Raw genomic sequence first — 13020 nt, 5'->3', positions numbered from 1 at the left:
CGCCGCCGCCGCACAGCACTGGATGAAGCAGTGTACAAGATACGTCGAGAGTTCGCATCGAAGAAGCTCGCGTGTATACATATGTCATTTTACGTGCGACACATTCGCACAGGAGGTCAGGCCAGATCCACTGGCAATACAGAGTCGCAGGGTAAGCTTGAAAAATCGAAAAGGGAAAAATGTTTCAACGAGGCAGGAGTTATTCATCGCGAGAGCGGCAGCTGGATCAGGGCGCGCAGCGTAGCCGCGGCGGCGGAAACATCGACGAGCTTTGCCGCTTTTGTCTTCGTATATGACCGGCTGTATGTACTCTCTTGCCTTGCGCAACAACTGCAGCATAGAGCACACACATGTACGCTTGTATGTCTTTTTGTCCCTCGTATAATAATGTTGGCTCTCTGTGCGCTCTTGGCAAACGCTGCGCGAATACGATGGTACGAATGGGTGCGAGAAGCATCGACTTCATACATGCACATGCAGGATCTGTACTGGGAGCAGCAGCAGCGGCAGCGGCACTGGTACGTGCGGAGTTTCGAAGCTAATGCCGGGGTTCTGCTGCTCTACTGCTTTGCGTATGCACTCGGCAGATAGGTACGTGCATGCACCCACGCATACACGGCTCTGTGCTCACCTATATGTATGCATATAGCTCCGCACACACACTCATGGGCGCAGGGACACATTGAAAGCTCTCAGTTCGGATGTCAATTTGAACTGCGCGCGCGAGCTCGGTGCCACGTACAATGCAATGAGGCCTCAATCAGAAGTCCAAACAGTGAGAGCTCGCTCGTCTTGCATTTTACATGGCGACATGCCGACGAGTAAAAGCAACCACCCTCTCTTTCATTGTGTAATCCGGAGGCTGCCCTCGCAACTCGCGGTGTCGAGCGCTCAAATACACATAACCCGCGCGCGCACACACACACACACACACGTACGTGCATATAGACGCACGCAGCTGCGCTTACAGAATCGCCTCGCTCATGCGTACACGACCGATGTACTGTGCGTTATAACTGCATATAACGCTGCTTGCAATACACGCAAATAAAGTAATTTAACAAAGGCCGCGAGCGCTCTGCCGTAAACACCAAAAACAACACAATGGACGAAATTTTGTTTGATTCCAGATTCTAAGTCGAATGGAATGCACAAAAGAGGATCCTAGCTGGTACAATGAAAAAATTACTTGTCGTGTAATAAATAATTCTAATTTTTTTTCTCTTTTAAATTAAAGAGAAAAAAGTTTCTCAGTTTGACGTGTGCAAAAGACATATCTATCTTTATCTAATTGAGTTCGTTTCTGTGTTGAAAATAGATCCGCATTTTTATGTCAGATAAATATTTATGGTAATTATCATAATAAGCATGTGCCTGAAAATCAGTCGTAATGTATTAATATATTTTTATTTGTAACTCCATCGATGATCCAATGTGCATACAAAACACGTACAATGCAAAAACGGATCGTTATATGAATCAAAAGTTTTACCCACTTGACCTCGGCGCGCCAGGAGCACCAAAGAGCAGCAGTAGCAAGCAGTACGCAGTCATAATTGATCAACGAAGAACTGTTATTCAAAGAAAAAGAACCATCGAAATCATTTTTATAATACAAAGCTGTCCTTTGATACGAGCCGACTTACGACAAAAATAGCCCATATAATAAGCATGCTTAGCGTTGGTGTGTTAACCCACTCGCAAAATCGATAATTTACCCGGTAACCAGCAAAATCTAAATAACGATACACTTCCTTTCCTGCCTTTGCTTGCAATCTTCAACCTGACTCTAGATACACATTTTATACTTTTTTTACTTGTTTCTCTTTTCGAATGACGCCGTCTGTAAGCCTTCTCATTCTTATCAACCCTCTGAGCACTCTTTCTAATTTGTCGCAATAATTTTAAACCACTATATAGTAGTACAAATTGGCCTTGTCTTGACGACTTCAGTGCTTTTCAATGGAAACTAGTACTGCAAAATATCTTTCAATTCGTCTTCAAAGGCTCTAGTTTTTGTTCAGTCTTCTTTTGGAACATTAATCGAAACATAAATCGAAACATAAATTATCGCACTTGAATATTTTCACGCGCCACGTTATTATACTTTAGAAATTGCTAGATTTTAATTTTCAACTAGCACACCCGTAAATAATGTTACGTGTGAGGTACTATTTTTAATTCTTGAAAATTTTGTTATAAAAATGTGAGATATTACATAAATAAAAGTAACCTCGTATGAATTGAAAAAACAGCTTTCCAGACAACTAACCAGAAATGAAATCTGATTGATCGTGGAATTAACATTCTTCAATAAATATAAAGTAGAAATCGAATAAATCAAAACCAACATCAACTCATGTCAAAAGAAACATACGAACAATCTATAAAACGTTGATGCAAAAACAAAAAAAGTCATAAAAAATGTCTTTTCGCTGCCTTTAGTTTTATAGATGATGTAGCCTCTAAAAGCAGGATGATGGAATGGCTGCATCGAATTTATTGAAAAATAGCGAAACACGCTCGGCACTGATGTATTTTATATCTAAAATTTTATCGTTGCCTTCTATTGAAGTTGTACAAAAACATGCGGACTTAGCATGTCCTCCAAACATTTTGTTAACTGTTGCATAGTCTTATATTGATCGGATATCTATATAATATTAAGTATAGAGTACACGGAAAAACTTTTGACCATGTTTTACGCTCGAATGCTGAAAACGAATCACACTCGAGTTCTGCTGAGCTCGTTTCGTTATCAGCACTGAGTGCGATTCACGCTCAGCCTCGAGCGTGAATCGCGCTCGAGTTCGGCTGAGCTCGTTTCGTCCCCAGCACTGAGGGGGATTGACGCTCGGGACCGAGCGTGAATCGCGCTCGAGTTCGGCTGAGCTCGTTTCGTCACCAGCACTGAGGGCGATTGACGCTCGGGCCCGAGCGTGCATCAGGCTCGAGTTCGGCTGAGTTTGTTTCAGTGTTGTGGTGAGTGCGATTTACACTCGGTCTTGAGCCACTCAGTCACAATTACTGAATAGATTTAACAAAAAATGAATAAATATTGAATATAAGAAATTTATATGGGGTGGTGACTCTCGCAACATCCGTCCACAATGCAATACTTGGTCAATTTGACAATGAATTAAATGTTATAGTCGAGTGAATTACTATGTAATGACTGTCACTTTGGTTTTACAATCTGTTTTTTAAAATAAAATCAATGCAAATATAAAACAAGGTATATTAAGCCCCCTTAATGAGGCTGTAGCGAAAATGAAAAAAAATTTAGATGGAAGTGAAATTTTAACCAATGATAGTTTATAAAATGAAAAGATTATACATGTTATAGGAAATCGTATTCGCTTTCGAATGATATAATTATAAATGGGTGTTTCCAACCATTTTCAAAAGATATTGAGAATCGAACATATTTCCCCTATGTTCTGTCATGTTAACGCTGTGTGCTGCGCATAGCCTTGCGCATACAGCGTTTTAATACTGAACCAACTTGCATCGCAACAGCCTCCTTGCAAAATGTCAGGATATTGTTGCCAAGTTTATAAAATAGAAAAAGTATATATTTGTATTGCATTTATTTGAATGTTATTTGTATTATTTCTTAATAAATGTTTTATTACGAATTTTCGGAATTTCAAAAATTTTATTCAACAATAATAATGTTTTTCAATAAACTTAAATTACAGTGACTTCTACAAATTTTAAAAATTACAATTATATATTACAGTATATTTTTGTATTAATTTTTGTCGTTTCAACAGTTGCATTTCAAACTGTTTTTCATTTTTTAACTGAAATGACATGTATTTATACAAATTTTTAAAATTACAAATCATGCCTCGTGATGATATAATTATTTCTTAATTTATTAACTAACAGCACAGGCCCTATTTTTGGTAATTTTTCAAAATCAATAAATTTACTTGAATTCGTCAAGTCGACTTCATAAGCATATAAGTGCTCATTAAAGCGTAAATTATTTATACATTTCACTCGAACAGAAATATGTTTTCCTGTTTTATACAGTGAACTTATCATACCAAATTGCGGTTCATCATTTTCAATACCGAGTAATACTACTGTCCCCTCTTTATATTTTTTATTTGCATACGTTAAGGACGTATATTTTATGGTTTGCTCTTTACTATTTATCAAGGAGTTATTTTGATAAAGTATCGATGAATCAATATCAATATTTTGAGCAGATCCAAACGTATAATAAATATCACTATCTAAAACTAAATGTGTTTTTGCATAAGCACCACGCAATTGATTTTTTATAGCTAATGTGAGAGGTAAATTTTTGTTACTGGTTGTAGCAACAGCAATCTCTTTTTCTTCTTTATTTTTTCTCTCAAAAGGCATACCCCAAAAAAATATTAAAGGTCCGTTATTCAATAGAATGCTTGGATAGTGGGTCATAAAATGCATTTTCGGTTTTAAAGGACCAAAATACTCGTAATAAAGATAGTTGTGTTTACTTATTAAATTTTTTAAAATACATATTTCAGTCTTTACGACTCTCGGAGAAGTAACTATTCCAACTATCTTACGAAGAATCAAAAATAATTCCCAGTACTTGTTGTCAGCTGGGATCAAATCTCCTATAATAACACCCAAATATCTAATTAAACATACCATTTCAGCTGCAGATTGTCTTAAACGAATTGAGCATGAACTATTTGCATTAGTCTCCGCTATAATTTTTTGTGGTAGACATGATTCTACATCTCCAAAGCTAAACTCATTAATCCTATTATTAAGTTTTGTCAATGTCAATAAATTATCGGGATCACATATTAATTTTGACAAAACGTTAGAGATGGTGAAGTCTGCTACACTTTCAAACAGATCGTGCATAAGATCAATCGACTTATTTTCAATAATATGAAAATTGTTTACCTCATTGAAAATGCACCGCTCGACTATGCCAGTCTGAGAAGGAGTTTTCAATTCAACGTCTCGCTCATAAGAATTTACAGTTCTTAATGAGTTTACTTTTTCATAATTCAGTTTTTTACACTGGTTTGCAGATAGAATGCAAATTCGACAATAATGTCCAGAGTTGAAATGCTTCTGAAATCCACAAATTGCATTCAAACCTAAATTATCTCCTAATACTAAACCCAACTGAAAATATACTTTAATTTTGCCGGTGCTTAGATTGAGCTCGATTCCTGTAGCAGATAATTCATTTAATTCATTGACAAGGGGTCGAAAAAGTTCTTCGTTTCCATAAAGCTCATGATGTTTAGAGTAACACAATGCTGCTAGAAAAACAGTATCTATAATTGATGCTACGTGGGGTGGAACACATGGTAAATTTACGTATGTACCCCCTAACTTTTGCTGACCCCGATGGGATCCCAGTGTATTTCCCGGCTCAAAATCATCAAAAAATAAAAATAATGGAAAAACTAATTTTCCTTTAAAATGTTTATACTTCGATTTCCATAAATCTCCTTGAATAAAATTGGATATAATTGAATTTTCTTGTGATAAGATATCAATATATCTTAGTATTTCACTAATCATATGTGGCATTTCGAAAAAATCTTTCAATGAATTTGAAAGTGAAATTCTTGTGGCATTAATCACTTTGTTGTCTGGAGGTGGATCGTAAGAATCTGTGTTATCTTTAACTGATTCAGAACCTAGCCTAAATGGGATTGGATCAATAAAGCCACAAGTTTTCCTATACTCTTCAAACCGTTTTTTTTCAGACAACAAGCCCTCTAAAAAATTTGAATTCTCGTGTAAAAGAGACTGTAATCTGGCTCGGCAACAATTACTTAAATAGTAATCGGCTTCTAAGCTTATGGAAGGGAAAACTACGTCTTGAATGAACGAATTTATGCGATTAATTACCGAGTCAACCATTTTTCTCGTAGGCAATTCATTGTACAAGTACAGAGTAAACTTTACTTTTTCTCGCTTCAAATTCTGATAATCAAAACTCGTTGCCAAATTACGAAACATTGCAGAATTTTGTATCAACAAATGTGCGTTGATAAAATGAAAGTTGGGTTGTCGAATAAGTATAGGGCTGGAAGTTTATGAAAAGTCAATGTTTACCTACTTCAATTCATAGTTTATTTTCAAAACTATTTAATCAGTTTTTTTGAATCGATTTTTAAAACCGACATTAAAACATAGTTTATTAACAGGACTGTTTAATCAGCTTATTCAAGTCGTTTTTTAAGTTGACCATAGATAAGTTTAAACTTTTAACCGGCTTGTTTAAAAAAAAATATTCGTAGAAGACAAATACATTGTTGGTAACTTTGGAGAATGGCTTGAAGAAAACTTTATGCGATTGATAGGCCAATTCAAAAGCACCAGCTAAAGATTCAACCGGGTACCTCACTCTATTTATGATAACAAAATGTTTACGATTACTTGTACCGGTACGTTTAATGCATCCAATGTGAGGAAGAACCTTCAGAGAGTGTTCTATCATTTGGTTTTCTATCCTCTTCAATTCTTCGACCATCAGTTTTTCGCTCTGAAAAATTATAGGCATGTGATATATTTCCGGAGAAAATAAAAATAGTATATGAATAGTATGTGCTAAGCTTTCTTTTTTCGCTTCATAGGTGCGTATTAATTTTAAATGTTGTGAAGAGTGAGGAAAAACTTGAATTTGGAGAACTCGAAGCCCAATTACTAAATTTTCAGCTACAAAAACGCATTCCACAAAAATAGCTGTATTTCATCGAAATTAAGGCCGTTTTGAAAATTAAATACGGCATTGTACTAAGCCGTTTCTTTTAGAAACAAATACACTTTTCTCAATTTATGCAAAAACCACGTTTTTCGAAACAAAATTGCTTATAAAATTTAAATTAATGCATCAATCTCTAATTTGACGCTGGGTTCTGAAAGATAATACAATTTTGCATCGAAATACGTGTTCTAGCAGTTGTCAATTTTTTGGGGTTTCATTTTTAGGCATATTGAAGACATTAGGATTGTAAAATCGAAGTTTTGAAGACCTTCAATTTTTTTAATCAGTTTAGTGCGTATAAATTAGATGAAAATAATGAACAATGTGTAATTTAAATGAAATGAAAATAATAAAAATCAATGAATACCTCTGCTTCCGTTATGAAAAAATGGCACACCTCTTGTATATTATATTTTAGAAGGGATTTTCCTATGTTCCATTTGCCATTGTTATATAAGAATAACAATGCTGGCAACAACTTTATTGCATATTCTTCTTTGGTTAAAAAAAAAAATTTGTTTTAAAATAGTTAAAAGTACAAGAGTTGATATAAATCATTAGGAGCATAAGACGTAATAAGTTACCTTCTATGAATAATCTTTTTTCCTGATCAGAAGTTGGATTCGATCTTTGAATTTCTTCTTCTAATTTTACCAGTTGTTGTTTGATGTATTTATGATTAAATTGCTTAGCAGTTATTTTAGCGGTTTTTTTTCTCGCTAAATCTATAATACTTATCAATTTTTTCGATAAGTTTTGAGATTCGTAATATTCTTTGGTTAAACTATAAAAGTCATTCCTAATCTATAAAAAAATTTAAATATTAGTTTTTATGGAATTGTTATTTTATTAAAAAGTAAGGAACGTCAGATGCAAATTACATAATTCGAAATTTTTTAAAAGCAAATTCAATTTAAACATTTTTTTCGAATGTAGTAAAATAAGCATAAATAACTGTAATATAAAAAAAGTACTTTAATACTTACTAGTTCATGAGCATTTAACTGATGCAACACTTTTAGTTTTTTATAAATTTCATTAATTTCCTTTTTTTTATATAAAGTAAATCTTTGAAAGGCTGACTCNGCGCGAATATCTTTCCAGATTGAGTTAAGGGTAATATCCTGCTCAGCGTCGGTCATAATACGCACTCGACAGAACTCGAGGGCGTTTCGCGCTCGGGACTGAGCATGAATTGTGCTCGACTCAGAGCGTGAATGTATCTCTATGTATTCGAGCCTGAAACATGGTCAAAAGTTTTTCCGTGTAGTATCACTTATTAGGACGAAGAATTATTTACCAATTCAACATCGTTTTTCGCACATAACCAACTAATATTTTAAATATCAATCAACATTATCGTAACAATAATATTAATAAGTAAATGAATAAATAATACATCAAAAATATTAATATTAATTTTAACCGAGGATTTTCCTATAACCATGAATCAATTTAAAACATTTTACAAAGCCGGGGAAACTTTTTTTTTTAGATATTTTTTCATATTTTTATGATAATGAGCCAATGAGCAAAATGAAGTTGGATCACATATTCATCGACATTAGCGTGCGTAAATTTTGCGAAAGAAGTAATGCGACTTTGTAAGCGTGTAACGCACAAGTTTAATTGAATCATATAGTCATTTGAACCGGTTGCAAAAGTATACAATAAACACTGCGTAGTTGCTTTAAACTTTATTCGATAATTAATTTAAAGATTAAACTCGCTGCATACAGATGAAACTTTTAATGGCTTTGCAGTGTAACAAGGCTAGTTTGATAATAATGCAAAGATATCGAGTTAAAATTTCCTGCAGCTTTTCATGCCTGGATATACTGCGATGTTGCGTACTCCCTCAAAGTATCAACACTGGCCGTTACTGCATCATCGTCCCCAGAAGACTTATGGCCTGCGCGTTTATGCGATATAGCTCGGTAAGAAAGACAAATATCCTAAAATACCACTCATAACTATGACAATGAATGGACCGACTCGTGTACCTTCAAACAGACTGCGGCTATCAAATATTGCCTACGGGCACGAAAAACATCAAGATCGGTAAGATTTGCAAATGTACTATCGTAATGGCATATGTATGTTTGCAACAGTAGTAAACTAGGCATACGCGAGTAACCGAAAAACTCGATCGAGTCGATTACTCGCACACCTTTAGTCTATAACACGGGCACGTTTGAGAAAGATATCATGAACAGGTGCAAATCGATCAGTTGCAACGATTATTTATGGCCGCGAAAATGTACTGTTTATTTCGTGTACATGGACAGCATTCAAAGGCTTTTGGAATAAATGCACAAACCTTTAACGTCGCGCGCATTGCGCTACAGTTATTGAAGCTCTTGTCGCAAAAAAATTCGAAACTTTAATGAAAACAAAAAGCTTGTACATACATAGAAAGTATACAGCGCGATGCAACGCAGCACTAACTCACCCTCTCTCGGGCCTCTTTCGTTATTCAATGTATACCCAAAAAGTTAGAGCAAATAGATTTGCCAGTCGAGAATATACATATATACATTCACACACAGGCACACACACACACACACAAGGTCGCACACGCAGGTATTTATTGTTTGCCCTCCGCTGTAGCTTTGCACGCGTTTAACGAGCTGCTGATAAACTTTGAGCCTTGCAGCGCTCGTGCAGAGTTCGCAGTGGATATGCAGCAGCGTCGCGCGCGTATTGCATATAGCAGTCACGTTGCACCGAGTCGACGTTCTCATTGAGCGCGACAGCCGACGACTGTTGTTTGCAAAGGGACTACAATCTTTTTTCTTCGTTTGTTTTTGTTTTTTTTTTCCTTTTTTTTTTTTTTTGTAAATTTGTTTGATTTCACTTGTGCGGTGTGGGATTTTTTTTATTATCCCAGGTAGATTGTACCGCAGAACAAACGAAAGGCAGGTTTGGATATGGCTAAGGTTCGGGCGTATGGTCCCATCTACCTCATGGCCATTCAAATATTTCGTGAAAAGTTATCTCCGTGGCTGGGTTATTATTTCATGACTCACTACAGTACATAGTTTTTGTCGGTGCCGCATACGCACGAAATACGACTGCGGCCATTTATTTTTGGATTTTTCATATTTTTACGCTCTCAAGGGAAAAGTCTGAAAATAATACATAAATGGCATCCAAAAAAATCGATTCCAAGTGCCGGAAAAATTCAGACCAAAAACACCAGCTATTATTCATCATAATTAAAAGTTTAAGCGGAAAGCAAAACTTTCAAGCAACCCATGTAACACAGCTATTTAATAAGTTGGCTACACTAACAGAAATTTTTTTACCGCATGATGAAAACTAAGTTTCATGTAGCGTAAAAACCGAATATTCATGTAACATGAAAATCAAAGTGAAATTTCATAGTACATGAAGAAAAATGTGCAAAAATTTCTTCTCAAGTAATATGAATGTTCAGTTTTCATCATAGATGTAACTTACAGTTTTCTTGTTGTGGTGAATAAATTACTTCCAATAAAGTATACAGCAATTTCATTATAACACAGCTAAAAAATGCTTGAAAGCCAATCAATTGCAAAGATAGGAAATGATTACATGGATTTTTCAAACCCATAGTAAAAGATGTATTTGAAAAAAAGTATTGAGAACAGACGCGGAGTTTCGAATTTGAAAAATAATAGAACTTTAAAGGGTATGTATCAATGGAATTGTCTTTTTGAATTTATTAAGGCGCCGCTAGACACAGAAGCCGTTATTTTTCCTGCGTTCAAAGCGAGAATCCAGGCAAGCGAGGGTAGGTCAGCTGCAGAAATCCTATTTGATGATATACTTGGCACTTGCGGTCGTGTTTATATCGTTGTATTTATCAATTCGATTTCGGAGCAGCTTAGCCGCAGCGTTGAAGCTAGTCGCCACCAATGCCTGTCCTCGCGATCTATAACATGCGTGGATCGTGACTATACCATCGCTCTCGAGCTACGTATGCCCGCGTTTCTTTATAAACATACGAATATTGAGTTTCCGACTTGGCAATGCAACTGGATCGCTAGTGGATCGTGTGTGCGTGTGTGTGTGTGTGTGTGTGCGCGCGAGCGCGCTATGTACTGCAGCTATTTTTTTGTTTATGCTTTCTGATGTTTCCGATAGTGCTATACATCTTTTATTTTCAGTAAAATATTAAATTTTATTGGTTGGAAATTTTTTTGTGGAAATTATATTATTTAAAGTGAACTATATAGTGTGAAATGTTCAAAATCAATCACGAATCCCTTACACCTATGATAACTGAATTGCTTCAACATTAGCCCATTCTTTTTTGTAAGAGTGTATTATTATTATTGTATTATTAATGTCGTCAATTTACATCATCTAAAAAGTGGAAAAAACAGAGAAATTATCAATTAGTATAGAATCAATCTTACCTGGATTTTCAGTAGTTAAAAACTCCGAGAAATCTGAAAAATAAAAAAAAATTATTCATCCAACCGAAATGGCAATGAAATGTTCATCAACTTCAAATGGCAAGAATTTTTTCCGTATGTAAGTATAATTTTCATACTCTCTACTACAGCCATTTTCGCGTTTTACTTTGGCTGCTTGTAGCCATGAGCTCAGACGAGGATTAAAGATCATGAGACCAATGCGACATGGCTTTTAATTTTTCTACGACTTTCAAAGGATGAAAAGCCAAGATCAGAAAAGTCGGACGCGCCACGAGAGTAACGCGCGCGTTGCACCAGCTCTTGCACTGACCCAAATATTTTTTGCAATTTTCCGCAAGCTACCTACTGCTTACTTCGCGCTACAAAGAGTCCTCACACACATGCTCACACAGAACATCATGAAACATTTCTCGTCAGCTTTATGATGAAAAAACGAAAGAAAAAAAAACTAAAATATAATATCTTGATGAAAAAGATTTGATTTTTTTCAATCAAGTGACAAAGTGTTTTCGAGAGGAAGTTTGAAAACGTCTTCATTATTACGAGGCGCCGATTGGATGCTGTTGAATTATAAAATCACCGGTTGGACGTCGACGAGGGAAAATAAGTTTATTAGCTCGTTCATGCAAACGGTAGTCGAGAAACGTCATCGTGGTTGAGCAAAGTCTCGATCATATAATACGATTGCAGGTAATAAAATGGTACCTTTCCGCCTGATTAGCGCCGCGGACGACGAAGCGACGAATCATTGCTGCTTAATGATTTTCTTGCGGTTCGCTGAGTGACTGCAAATCGGGGTTAATTAGCTCTGATTCTGTTTAGCATCGGCTAGTGCGATAAGTCGATCGACTACGAGCTTCGTACGAAAGAGCGACGCAAAAACAACAAAAAGTCTATTCTCATTTTACCCCTGACCAATAAGAGCCGGCTTTTATAACCACGGAATGTCGCTCTTTATAGTACTTCCTCGCAACGAGCGCACGCCTAGAGCTTCGTTATAGCTATGTACAAGCTTTCAAATCGTCGACCATCCGAGCGGGCTGCGCAATTGCAAAAGGTCGACCGTGTAGCGAATTCCTGACGGAATAACAGCGTCGCGCAGTGTTAATTGTATCGTCCGCGATTCCCGAGACCCGCGAGTTCATCTAAAATGGAGAGATTTATCAAGCGAGCTTTATCCAACTCTCGTTCCATATTATACGAACGCGTCGGGGTATTAGCCGCAGCCTTGGAAAGTTGAGACTCGACCAAGATCACCCGCACGGCCGAATATTGCGTCAAGTGGGGAATAATCATTCACGCCTGCTGAAATAGCACCGCACAAGTTCAATTGTCTTGGGATGTAAGGCGCCGGCACTTCTGCAGCTTTACGCGCCAAGTTAAAGTAATGCCTATCTGTTCGAATTTCTGAAGTGTCGTTCAAAACTACGATTGACATGAAGGACGACGGCAATAAAGTTGAAATCATTACTTTGCCCGCTCGTAATAGCGCTAACCGTCTCAAGCTCTTGTTTCAGTTTTTATTTCTGTCTTTTACTTATTCACCATCGGAACAAGTAAATATGCACTTTATTCTTTGTATTTTAGCTTTACTTTGAAATATTTTGTAAATTCGTTTCGAAAAATTCTATATTTAGTAAAAATATTCATTGAATATCATTCGTTTATGAAAGATATTATTACATACAAGGTACCTAAAGCTTTGATAAAAATATAATACTTGAATGAAAAGAAGTGGGTATCGAACTTCATCCACTTTTCCGTTATAAAAAGTGAGATTGAGTCTCATTATAAGAAATCAATAAAAGATTTCAAAGTAATCGTGACACAGGTTAAACCTCCAATTATTATAAT

The 13020-nt window shown here is 36.0% G+C and overlaps 1 protein-coding gene across 3 annotated transcripts in view; it reads right to left on the bottom strand.

The window, feature by feature from the left end:
• Positions 1-13020, bottom strand: part of LOC106653522 (protein madd-4) — a 97786-nt gene that overhangs the window by 72654 nt on the left and 12112 nt on the right. For 2 of the 3 annotated variants that reach the window (XR_001339412.2, XM_014372995.2), the window contains exon 2: positions 11146-11178. The exons of the other annotated variant lie outside the window; for it this stretch is intronic. The gene's annotated coding sequence lies outside the window, so the exon portion shown is untranslated. The remainder of the gene's footprint in view (positions 1-11145; positions 11179-13020) is intronic. 3 annotated transcript variants of the gene reach the window in all.

This window comes from Trichogramma pretiosum, unplaced genomic scaffold (assembly GCF_000599845.2).
Source record: "Trichogramma pretiosum strain Unisexual culture from Peru unplaced genomic scaffold, Tpre_2.0 scaffold60, whole genome shotgun sequence".
In the NCBI taxonomy this organism is placed as follows: Eukaryota; Metazoa; Arthropoda; class Insecta; order Hymenoptera; family Trichogrammatidae; genus Trichogramma; species Trichogramma pretiosum.
This window is presented reverse-complemented; position numbering and strand designations above follow the sequence as displayed.